General features: G+C 45.9%; 1 pseudogene; it reads right to left on the bottom strand.

The window, feature by feature from the left end:
• Positions 1 to 2,360: 2,360 nt before the first annotated feature.
• LOC138399449 (large ribosomal subunit protein eL34-like) lies at positions 2,361 to 2,712 on the bottom strand (annotated as a pseudogene).
• Between the last annotated feature and the right edge of the window lie 9,481 nt (positions 2,713 to 12,193).

Below are 12,193 nucleotides of genomic sequence, written 5' to 3'. Positions count from 1 at the left end.
GATTTGCTGCACGGACGACATCCCCCAAGTGCGGTTTTGCAGGCACCTGCTTTTGTGCGGTTAACTAGGGTTCCAGTCCCTATTCTATGCCAAACTGTTGTGCATGGAAAACAAGTTAGATCTTATTGCTATAGTAGTTACTCCATTCACTTTGAATTGATAGGTCTTTTTTTGGTTTGGTTTACTTTATTTTAAAGATGAAAGTAATATAAGCCCACTTTTCAAAAAATGACAATCAGCAAAGCACCAAGAAGGAGGTGAAATCTCACATAATCCCACTTAGGCTTTGCATTCTCAGCAGTTCTGTTTTGGGTTTCCTCAATCCTGTTGTCATTTCCCATCTTCTCCTATTGCTTTAAATCCAGGATTCTTCACTGGTTTCTTGAAAGTCTCTGGAATACATAAGTGATCTCTCTTAGGATGTTTGTGTTGTTGAAACTCAGGGAGGGGAGTGAGCCCTGGGCTTTCCCTTAGAGGTAAACTTTGGGCCAAGGCCACGTGGAATCTTCCCCAAACCCCAGGAAAGGCAGATCTTGTTCAAAAATGGCATTCAGGGCAGCTCCCAAGGGCAGAATAAGGGGAAGGACAGGGCCTCTGGAGACAGGCCCACAATAGCAGTCAGGGCCTCCACGAAGCAAGCCCTGGTCTAAGTGCTGGAAGAGAATTTGCTCGATCCCCCAAGCAGGTGCTGCAAGTGCCCCATTTGCAGATGCCAGGGGAGGTGTGAGGGTGGCTGAGCACCCAGGTGGGGCTCCTGTTGTGGGCTTCGGCTAGCTAGGAAGATGCCCAGCCTGGTATCAGCCACTCTTGTGTAATACCTGAGTGCCTGGCAAAGAGCACACTCTTGATCAAGGGTTATTTAATGGATAAATGTATGGTGCTTTTAAGTATCAATCAATAATTCATGGCATTGTAGGAAATGACCCTGTTCCTGCAGAGGAAAGTCCCCCAGCCTTGCATGTCCAACTACTAAATCCTTCTGGGCCCTTCCATTCACATCTGGGCAGGGTGACCAGCAGTCTGGGTTCTTCTTGGTTTGTCATACATGGCCATATATCCTCCTGTGTGGTTTGGTGTCCACAGTATGCCCCCAAGGCCATGGTACTCCAGTGGTCAGTGTGGCTGCAACCCAAGTCACCTGTGTGGTGAAGTGGCAAGTTTCTAGGCGTTTCTGGCAAGTGGTTCAGTGAGCCCACATCCTTGGCTCTGAGGGATGTATCTTTCCATGAGTTGTGTAAGGTCTTGTTTCGTCTTTCTATGACTCTCGTTTTAAAAATGATTTTATTGTGAAAAACTAAAAAAAATACACAGATGTACAGAGAACATACCAAGCCCTGTGCTCACACCACCCAGATTTGGTAATTAGTACTGTCTCATCATTTTTGCTTTGCATCTTTGTTTTAATGCTACAATTAAAGTATTGTATGGGAGGGGACCCTTTGGCTCTCCCCCTCCCCCAGGCCCTGCCCTGCCCCAGAAGCAGCCCCCTCACACCTGGCATGTTCCCTTCCAGCCCATCTCTGATACTTGCACATGCAGTTCACACACACAGAGAAAGCAGAGAAGTTTATGCTGAACACGTCTACCTATCCCTTGCATCAGTGGTTATTACAATTTCATCACATCTGCTTATTTTCCTTTTATGCTCTTTACCAAGGTATTTTATCATAAATACCACTCACCCTGTTATTTCATCCTGACAGCTGACCATAAAGAGTGCTAAAATGCATGGACTTTTTTTTTTTAAACATAACCACAAAGCTATTATCAAGTATAACAAAATTAGTGATAATTTCTTATTGTCTAAGACCCACTCCATAGTCAGATTTCCCTGATTGTCTCAAAAATGTCCTTTGAAGCTGGCCTGTTTGAATCAGAATTCAGGCATTACATATGGAGCATCCCTCCTTCCCCCATTTTATTACTATTTTTGTGCCATGAAAGTGAAGAAATCAGGTCCCTTTCCTGGAGAAGAGCACCCATTCCAGGGTCTCCTTTTGCTTTCTTGGGGTGTCACAGAACCTGATCCTGCATTGCTTTATTGCCAATAAATGGACGTTTATCTAAACACTGAACTAGAAGTAGGTTCAACTTTTGTGGCAAGAATTCTTTGTAGGTAGATGAGTTTTATTTATTTGTTTGTTTTAGCTCATCCTCATCATGTGTATCTTCCTGGAGTTTGATCTAGCTTGTTCCCTTTCAGTGCTGATCAAGCCATATCCTACTTCTCCATTCTACCTGTCTTAGTCCATCTGGGCTGCTATAATGGAATAGCATAGACTGGGTGGCTTGTAAACAACAGAAATGTATTCTTCACAGTTTTGGAGGCTGAGAAATCCAAGATCAAGGTGCTGGCAGATTCAGTGTCTGATGGAGACTCTGTGCTGTGCCTTCAATGCTTTTACAAAGATTTTCTTCTCCTTGATAAGGTAAGCATGCTTGAGCCTGTCACAGACATATTTAGCACACCTGAGACCACCATAGGCCCACTGACATGTCTTTTCGTTTTAGACAGTCCCATAAGAAATTTGGTCTGACAGCATGAACTCCTAGAAGTCTGCCTGGGCACACATCACATGCATACTGTGGTGCTTTCTCAAACTTATTGGTATAAAGGTAAATAATTCTATTATCAGGAGTTTAGAACAGCCTAGTTTCATTAGAGGCTGCCTTATAGGAAAGCCTATAGCGACATGTCAAATGGGGGACCATTCTCATTGCCTCTAGACACTGTCTCTGGAAGAGCACAATGGGTAATTTTTAAGTTTCACTTTCAAATAACATGTAGTAGTAACAAAAATAATCAATGAATAGCTTAATTTATAGGGTAAAATCACTCTAAAACCTACTCTTGCTATAATCATGGATAATAATTTGTTGACTGTCCTTCCAGATTTTTTTCTATTTGTACACAGACATATACAAATGTGTGAACATTCTGTTTAACACGACAGGAGCCCCAATATGCATATTTTTCTATGGCTTGTTTTTAAAAAAAAACCTGTTTTTAAAAATATGTTATGAACATCTTCCCACATGAATGTGCTCAGATATAAAAATACTTCCTTTTAGGGGCTGGGTAACATTTTATTGTCCAGAGATAGTGTGAATTATTTAAACATTCTTTTGTTGAAGGGCATTTAGGTTGTTTTTTCCAATTTTTTTTTAATAAACAATGCCACTGATCATTCTTTATACCTATATCTTTGTGTCATTAAGGAAGCGTGTCTTTAGCATAGATTCCTAGGAGTGAGATGGTGGGGTAAGATATTTCAGATTTCGATTAAGTATGCCAAACTGTCCTCCAAAAAAAATGTATGCCAACTTATGTGCTCACAAACAGTGCATCTGAAATGGGCCTTTCGCCATCATAATTTTAGAAGGAAAACACAACTTTCTGGCCTCAATAAGAAGCAGTATGGAGGTTTAGAACACGGGAAACAAATGGGGAAATTGAGGGCCTGCTGGATAGGTCTGCCTTTCAACGTGTTCTGTTTAGCCTATAGCTTTTATTTATTTTTATTTATTTTTATGGAGACAGGGTCTTGCTCTATTGCCCAGGCTGGAGTGCAGTGGCACACTCATAGTTCACTGCAATCTTGAATTTTTGAGTTCAAGCAATCCTATTCCCTCAGCCTCCTGAGTAGCTAGGCCTACAAGAGTGTGCCACCATGCCTGGCTAATTTTTTAAAATTATTTTTGATAGAGACGAGTTCTTGCTATGTTGCCCAGGCTGGTCTCAAATTCTTGGACTCAAGCGATCCTCCTGCCTCGTGTTCCCAAAGTGCTGGGATTACAGGTGTGAGCCACTGTGCCTGGCTGTAGTGTTTAAATATATCTTTCAAATCAGTTGTTAAAGCTTTGAAAGCAAGAGAATTTACATCTGGATTTCCTGTTTGTCTTAGAAATTTGCAAATGGGCAGGAGGTGAGTGGCTGCCCCTTGTGCAGGGGCTGGGTGGGTCTATGGCTGCTGGGCCTCTGTGTTTGTCCCGTTAGCCACTGGCCCCTGCATGCATTTGAGTTTGTGACCTCTAGTGGAGCACAAGAAAATGTTTGCAGGGCAGTGGGTAGAATGGTTTAATTCGCTTAGACTTGATATCAATAGGTTTTTATTTTTATCTTGATCTTTATTTTTTATCTTACAGTTTTTATACTGTTGCAGAATGAAATTGAACCACAAGATTTTTCACAATTTACAGATTTCATTTCATGTGGTCTGAGTTGTTTTATGTTTCTTACTATTACAAAAGTTTTTTTTCCCCCTTTTAGGAAATCGAGCTACCCCACAAGAAGCCTCCCCAAAAGGACAGGTCCCTGAGAGGGAAGAGGGCAGAGGGTTGCCATGCAGGGGTCAAGTCTGATCCCTGTGCCTCCCCACCCAGGACCATGCTGCGTCCTCCAGGCAGAGGAGCAGTTGGTCGGAGGGGTGGGGAGGGCCTGATGCCAGAGACTTCCTGGGTAGCCTGAAGCTCACTGCTGTTTTGAGGACTTGGCCTCCAGTGTGGTCGGCTCCTGGTGCTCCTGGGCTGGGGGTGGAGGCAGCTTGCCCCCTCGCCCCACCCCCCTGAGTTGCAGCCCTGTGAGGGATGTTGAGGTTTGATGTCACCGTCCCAGTGAGCTTCTGACCTCTACAGTGGAAGGTCAGGCTGGGACCAGCTCTCTTGGTGTTGGCTTTGGTTCTCTTTGCTGAGCATCCTTCTCTTTTTATTTGGGGCTGCCCCCAAGTTCTAATTTATCTGTGCTTAAACACCTTGGCTCTTGTCCTTATTGAAATAAAAGGTACTCAGGTGCCTCTGCCCCTCACTTCCCCAGTGGCACGTCTAATGAGTCTTGGAACATGATGGTTATTTCATGAATTAAAAAATGAAGAAAGAATAGCTCCCAAATGTTAAACTCTGCTTCACAAATGGGTCTGTAGAGAAGAGAATCGTACCTTCCAGCCCAGACAGAGTAACGTTCATCCTACAGCTGACCCAAGGACCAGCACGCTGAGCCACTCTGACAGGCAGGCGGCCCCTTCCTCTGTCCATAGCAGGCCTGAGAATGATGCTGTGGAGGAGAGGGGTGACCCACCTGCTGGCTTCGTGGCCAGCATCAACTCAACTCCTGTCTTTAGCCAAGTTTCTCCCTATGCCCTGCCTTGCAGAGACCGTCCACTGCTTCCTAAGCTCTTTCCCAAGGAGGATGTTGGCTGTTAGCTGCCAAGGGGTGGAGGATGGAGGCTGGGGCTACTGTCTATGTGTGATGCCACAGTTTAACTATGCAGGTAGCTAGGGACTGCAAGTTTAAAACTGGTTTGTTCATAGGTCACCGTATCCAGTTTAGACTCATCTACCCATGTGAAGCACCCATTCCATGCCTAGGCCCAGGGTTGGTTCTGTGCAATTGAAATAAAACATAATAAAGAATTAAACAACCCTGGATTTACTTAAAATTATTAACATGTATATATATATATTTTAAAAGAGAGATCCTGGGCATGCTGCCTCAATTAGCTGCTGGGTTAAGTTGTACTAATCCATAGATGTTTACCTTTCAGGTCGTGAAAAGGTCAGAGAAGCCGTCCCATAGGTCTGCCGGCCACCTTTGCTCATGTTAAATTAGATCCCTTTGAAAACTGCTTAGTTCTCAGCACAGAGCCTGGCCTGCAGTGTCGGCCCAGTACACGGTGTCTGCATCGTCACTGCGCTATCATCACGACTGTTGATGTCCCACAGTGCAGGCCACCTCTCTGCAGCTGTTTCTGGGGAGGGAATGAGTGACTTGGGGCTGCACTCAGCCAGAGCACATTTCCTGGCTGCTCTGGGTTCAGAAATATCAGGGTCCTTCAAGCCCTGGCGCATGTCCTGAGGGATAGCTCCGGGGCCTTCTCTGCTGAAGGTGGACGTGGCTGGAGGGCCCTGTTGCAGCCTCGTGCTGACTGTCCCTCTCAGAGAAGATCCGCAGCCCATGCCCTCTCCTCTGCCTGTGGCCTCTGAGCTGAAGGTGAGTGATGATGAAACAGGTGGCACTTTTGAGGGGCTTACAGCTATTGTACGATTGATTGATGAGTTGGTTTATTAATACAGTGCTGGTTTGAAGACTTGGATCATCTCCAGTTATCACCAGAGGGTGTCTTAAAACTATCTCTCTAGTGCTCATAACTAAATACATTTAATCTACATTCACTCTAAAACCAAGTCAGCATGTCCCATGCAGAGTGGGCACAGGACAGTGGAAAGGACGGCCTCACAGAGGCCCATGGGGCTGTGAACCAGCAGCTACTCGGGTGGGACATTTGCCTTCTGTGTTCATTCTCTGTGTTTGCAGTTCCCCGACTTAACCCTCCCCGTGGTTTTTTGGGCGTGTTTGACACTGTTGTGAGGTTAGGACTTTTCTGCCTTATTCATCCCTGTCCGCAGCCTGTGCCTGACAACTAGTAGATATCCAACAAAAAAATTGTGAACAGAATACTTGGACGGGTGATATTTTATATTGAACCATTTATAAGGTTTTAGAAAATGTTTGTCACTTGATTTTATATTAAACAAAAGAATCAAAATTGGTTTAGGGAAGTTGAGCTCGATTCTGTAGAAAAACAACAAACGTTGCCCACCCCCATCGCGCACACACACACCTTGAACCAGGTGGGAATATCAAAATCTTAACTGTGTCTCTTTACTCATGGTCAGACTAGGGATGACTTCCCCCCCTATTTTTTTAAAAATAATTTTTAATTATTAATTTTTAAATTAGAAAATTTAAATTAAAAATTATTAATTTTTAATATTTTCTAAAATGTCATCAAAAAGTATGTATTGCTTTTATCCCATGATAAATAAATATAAAGCAAACCAAAAAGCCAAATATTTCACATTATCTTTTCTGAATAGAGTCACAAAAATCCAATAAATGCTGTAGAAGAGCTGGGCCCTCAATGGTGGGGAGCACCTGCCCTAGGCCACACGTGTTACGTGACTTAGTGGTTGGAGGTGACTTCAGGGAACAGTCATGTCCGTCATCAGGTGAGCGGCTTGGAGCAGGCCAGTAGGAAAGTCAGCGACACCAAAAGCAGGCACAGGGACAACACCAGTCTGCTCCACTCGTGCAATTTGGGTCACGATGGTTAATTTTATATGTCAACTCAGGGCACGGGGTGCCCAGATTAAACATTGTTTCTGGGTATGTGTGTGAGAGTGTTTGGAGAGTAAGTGTTGGAGAGCCTATTGGATAATTCTGTCCCCTGAAATTTTACCCTTTGGGAAAAAAACACCTGCTCACTGGATGTGAACTCCATCCTGTTTTGTTAAAATCTGGCCCAGAAGCAGGTCTGAGCCTTACAAACAGGTCCAGTGCTGATGACAAATCCTTCATTTATTTACTTGATGATGATTTCTTTGCACAGCTTTGTCAGAAGTGAAAACACTCTGAGGCCAAGGGTAGTGATTCTAATATTCTGGATGCCAGATGAAATTTGCTTCCTTTTGGGGCATCTAGATGGGAGTAGGGGTAGAAGTGTGGAAGTTGAGGCAGGAGAGGGATGTGGTCCTGCTCCAAGGTCTGCTTCTGGGTGCAAGAGACGTGCCTATGGCGGCAGGTGGTGGCTGTGGGCACAAAGCAGGGCCAGCTGTGAGGCAGAGGGGGCGGGGGCCGTGGGGAGGGTGAAACGCGTGCCTGTCTCAATGGGACGAAGCTCGCAGCTCCAGCCAGTGCTGCCGTGAGAACGGGAGGGCCCACTGCTGCCAGATTTTCTTGTCTTTTTTTTTTTTTCCTAAGAGAAGCTGGAATCTGAATTTTTTAAAGCACAAAAACACTTATTTTTAAATGTTTGACCACTCTTTACTTTTAAAAATCTATAATACTGTGCAGGTCAAATGAACACATTTGGAAATAGTATCTGGCTCCCAGAGAGCTGGTTTGCCTTATCAGTTCTACCCAATAAAGGATTTCTAGTCTCCAAGTGAACACATAGAAAAAATGTCAGAGTATCTGTGTCTACAGAGGATTTGTTTAGTGAAGACCCATTTCCCCCACTGGCAAACTTTTAAGAATCTGTTGGAGAAGAGCCCTGGCCCGAGATGGTTCTGGTGGGCTGGGTGTGCGAGGGCCCTTTTCCAGGGCCAGGAAGTAGTTCGTGTTCAGACTGACCCCTGGTCGTGGGGTAAGGGGACTTGGATTTTAACCATCCCTGTGCTGACCGATCACACCTGCCCCAACACCCATTTATTGCCTGTGAGATGAGAGAGCTGGATCCGGTTGGGGATGTCAAAGTGAGTGAGCAAATGTGTGTCTGTGTTTAATATTCTTACTCATGTCATTTGCCCACTTTTTGATAGGGTTGTTTGATTTTTTCTTGCTGATTTTCCTAAGTTCTAAATAGATTCTTGTTATCAGTCCTTTATCTGATGTGTAGTATGCAAATATTTTTTCCCATTCTGTAGGTGGTCTGTTTATTCTCGTGACTGTTTCTTTGGCTGTGCAGAAGCTTTTTAATTTAATCATGTCCCATTCATTAATTTTTGTTGCTGCTGTGATTGCCTTGGGCGTCTTCTTCATAAATTCTTTACCTAGGCCAATGTCTGTAAGAGTCTTTCCTACATTTACTTCTCAAAAGAAGATATAAGAATGGCTAACAAACATATGAAAAAATGCTCAACATCCCTAATCATCAGAGAAATGCAAATCAAAACCACAATGAGATATCACTTAACCCCAGTGAGAATGGCCTTTATCAAAAAAACCCAAAACAATACATGTTGGCGTGGATGTGGAGAGACAGGAACACTCATACACTGCTGGTGGGACTGCAAACTAGTGCAACCCCTGTGGAAAGCATTATGGAGGTATCTTAAACAGATTCTAGTAGACCTACCATTTGATCCAGCAATCCCATTATTGGGCATATACCTAAAGGAAAAAAGGTCATTCTGTAACAAAGACACATGTACCCGAATGTTTATAGCAGCACAATTCACAATAGCAAAGATGTGGAAACAACCCAAATGCCCATCAATACATGATTGGATTAGTAAGCTGTGGTATATGTATACCATGGAATATTACTCAGCTATAAGAAATAATGAAGATAAGACATCTCTATGGTTCTCCTGGAGAGAGTTGGAACCCATTATATTAAGTGAAGTATCCCAAGAATGGAAAAACAAGCATCACATGTACTCACCAGAAAATTGGTTTCCCTGATCATCACCTAAATACACATCTGGGAACGACACCAATCGGATATCAGACTGAGGTGGGGGGTGGGGGGAGGGGATGGGTGTATGCCTACACAATGAGTGCATTGCACACCGTTTGGGGAATGGTAACGCTTGAAGGTGCTGACTCGGGAAGGGGGGGTGGGGAAGGGAGGGACATATACCTACATGATGGGTGCAACGCGCACTACCTGGGGAACAGACACGCCTGGAGCTCTGACTTGGGGGGAAAGGCGGTACATGGGCAATGTATGTAACCTGCAATTCTGTATCCCCCATAACAATAAGATGAAATAAAAAAAAATATTCTTACTCAAAACTACTCAAAAATTCAAAAACAAACAAACAAACAAAAGCCCAGAGAATGAAGCAGATGAGTGAAGAGCTTCTGCATTTAGGGGTGGGGTCGCAGGCCCCCACCTCCGTCTCCCCCCTGGCCCTGGGGGAGTGGCCAACCCCTGTCCTGTCTTCTCCAGATCCTACATGTTGAGTCTATTTTTCTTCATGATCCTCTAAGAGCCAAACTTTTGGGGACACAAATTTGGTCAGATGCCTTTAACGAGGAGGATTTGGCCAGAGCAGATTCTCACTTAAAAAGCATAGTGGAAAATCCAGACCTCAAGGCAAATCATGCTCCAAAACATAAAGCATATTTTTTAGCTGGTGAGTTAGAACTTTCACTGCTAAAGAAGCCATAAAGCCTGAAGGACTCTTTGGAAACAGGAGGTACTGTCTTGAGGGAGGCATGAGTCCAGGTCCCGCTTGGCTACAGTCACAATGTCAGCCTGTAGGATGTTGATGGAAAAATGAGATGGCTTTCATCCGCGTGGCACGCGGGGCCGGGGCAGTGATGGTTGTGTTCTGTCTTGTTCCTCCTGCTGCGCGTTTGGCCTTCAGGAAAGCAGCGACCACCAACAACGGTGTGAAATGTGGAGGCTCGACTGCGGAAGGAGGGGAAGAACTGGCAGAGGGAGACAGCATTTAGTGTGACTCAGGCAGAGTCTCACAGGTGTGCTGCTGTTACTCAGCGAACACGCACGTCTGTGGGACTGTAGACCAAGCAAGAGCCTCTGCGCAGTTGTCGTGGCGATGATAACAGCTCTCTCAAGCTGTAAATGGATTCTCTTATCAGGTCCTCATAATGACCCTTTGAATAAATAATTTGACAAGTGTCACAGATGAGGACCCTGGGATCACAGAGCAGCAGATGGGGAAGGGATTGGAGCCCTCCGCCCTATTACCCAGGCCACGCTCAAATCGCTGATGTTCTTAAGAAGCCAATTCCTGCTTCGCCCACTGGTCTGTAGGATTTGGGGTGGTAGGGGGGCTTTGGCATCCTCGTCCATGGCACTGCCTGTGGACCCTTGCTTCCTGGGGGATGAATGCAGAGACACGGTGTGGCAGAGATGGCCTCCAGGGTGGCTGCCGCCTGCAGTTCACTGAGGCCACCCTGCCCTTGATGCTGGTTCTAGGAGGATCTGCGCTTTGCTCCACTCCTGGCTGAGATGTGGAGAGGGTCCTGGTTTATCCTCTCAGTTTCCCCTTCTCTGGCAGATTCTGGGTTGACTCAGGAGCTGAGTGTGGAGCTCTGAGCACTAACTGGTGGCCTGACTGCCTGGGCTGCGGAAGTGACCATGAAGGAAGTCTGGGTTCTTCAGAGCCAGAGTCTGGGGGAAGGAGAGCCGGGTGCGGGTGGGGAGAGGGCCTGGGTACTGCTGGGGGATCCTGGACCCAGGGGGATCCTGGCTGGGATGTGGAGAAAGGAAAAGCTCTGGATGGGGAAAGAAGGGGCTTTCTGGGGCAGGGGTGGGAAACCAGGAAGGCAGCAGGGCTGGGGCCCAGCGAATACCGCAAGTCCCATCCGGCAGCTTGTCTGCGATTCAAAGCTGGGCCCGGTTTAAACCTCAGATGTTGCTCTCGGGCCAAAAACACATAATGGTTTTCACAAATGAAATACAGTGAGGCTTAGACATCATTATCCTTGAGAAGAGACGTTTGTCTCTCCCTCTCCATCCTTTCTTCAGTCACCCTCTCCAAATCACAGTGAAAATCATTTCAGTCCAGGGCTTTGCATGGACATTACGTGCATTGGCAGAAGTACAGTGTGAATCACATCTACCCGCAACATCTGAGTCTCCGGCCCTGAGATTTTTTTGTTTTGGCAGAATGCACGTCACAAACAGGGGAGCTCAAGAGAGGACCACAGTGTTTCTGAGTTGAGGTGGGCCTTGGAGACCACCTCCTCAATTCCCTTGTTTTACAGAAGAGCCCAGGAGGACGGGCAGAGTGGGGCAACGGCTCAGGCCACACAGCCAGCTGCTGGCGCAGACAAGCCAAGCGGGTGGAGTGAGGCCCTGATTGCAGTCACCGCTGTGCTGTCCACTGGTTGTCACCTTGGGAAAACCATCTAGCCTCCCTAGAACTCACTTTTCTCAAATGTGAAATGGGAATACTAATGCCATCTACTCTAGCATTTTGGTGAGAATTAAATGAGTAGAAGCATGTTCAATCCTTCTTATTCATTTAAACCTTTAGTTACCCCTATTTGTGGGTTTATGATTTAGTTAAACAAATATTTATGGGACCCATACTACACACCCAGTAATTAGGCCAAATTTAGGCCAAATTACCAGCCTTAGCCCGACCCCCTGGAGAGCTGCAGCCTCGCATGGAGGCAGTGGTTGGAGAGATGGCAGTGGTGTGGCTCTGAGTGTCAAGGGTGGGAGAATGGACTAGACCTCAGGGCCCAGGAGGCGCTGGGGAAGGAGGCTGGGAAGGAGTGATCCTCGCTGCAGGAGAGCCAGGGAAAGGGAGCTGGGTGTGAAAGCAGGAGAGAGATTTGGGATGGAGGAGGTGGTCAGGGGTCTGAGGAGTGAGCAGAGTCTGGAATTTTCTGCCCACTGACCTTGACTCCATCAGCCTCATCAAGGGGAGTATTAGTAGGAAGGGACCTGGGGAGGGAAGTGGCTGGAAAGGGACATGGCTCCTGCCCCTCATG

The sequence above is a fragment of the Eulemur rufifrons genome, chromosome 19 (assembly GCF_041146395.1).
Source record: "Eulemur rufifrons isolate Redbay chromosome 19, OSU_ERuf_1, whole genome shotgun sequence".
Lineage (NCBI taxonomy): Eukaryota > Metazoa > Chordata > Mammalia > Primates > Lemuridae > Eulemur > Eulemur rufifrons.
This window is presented reverse-complemented; position numbering and strand designations above follow the sequence as displayed.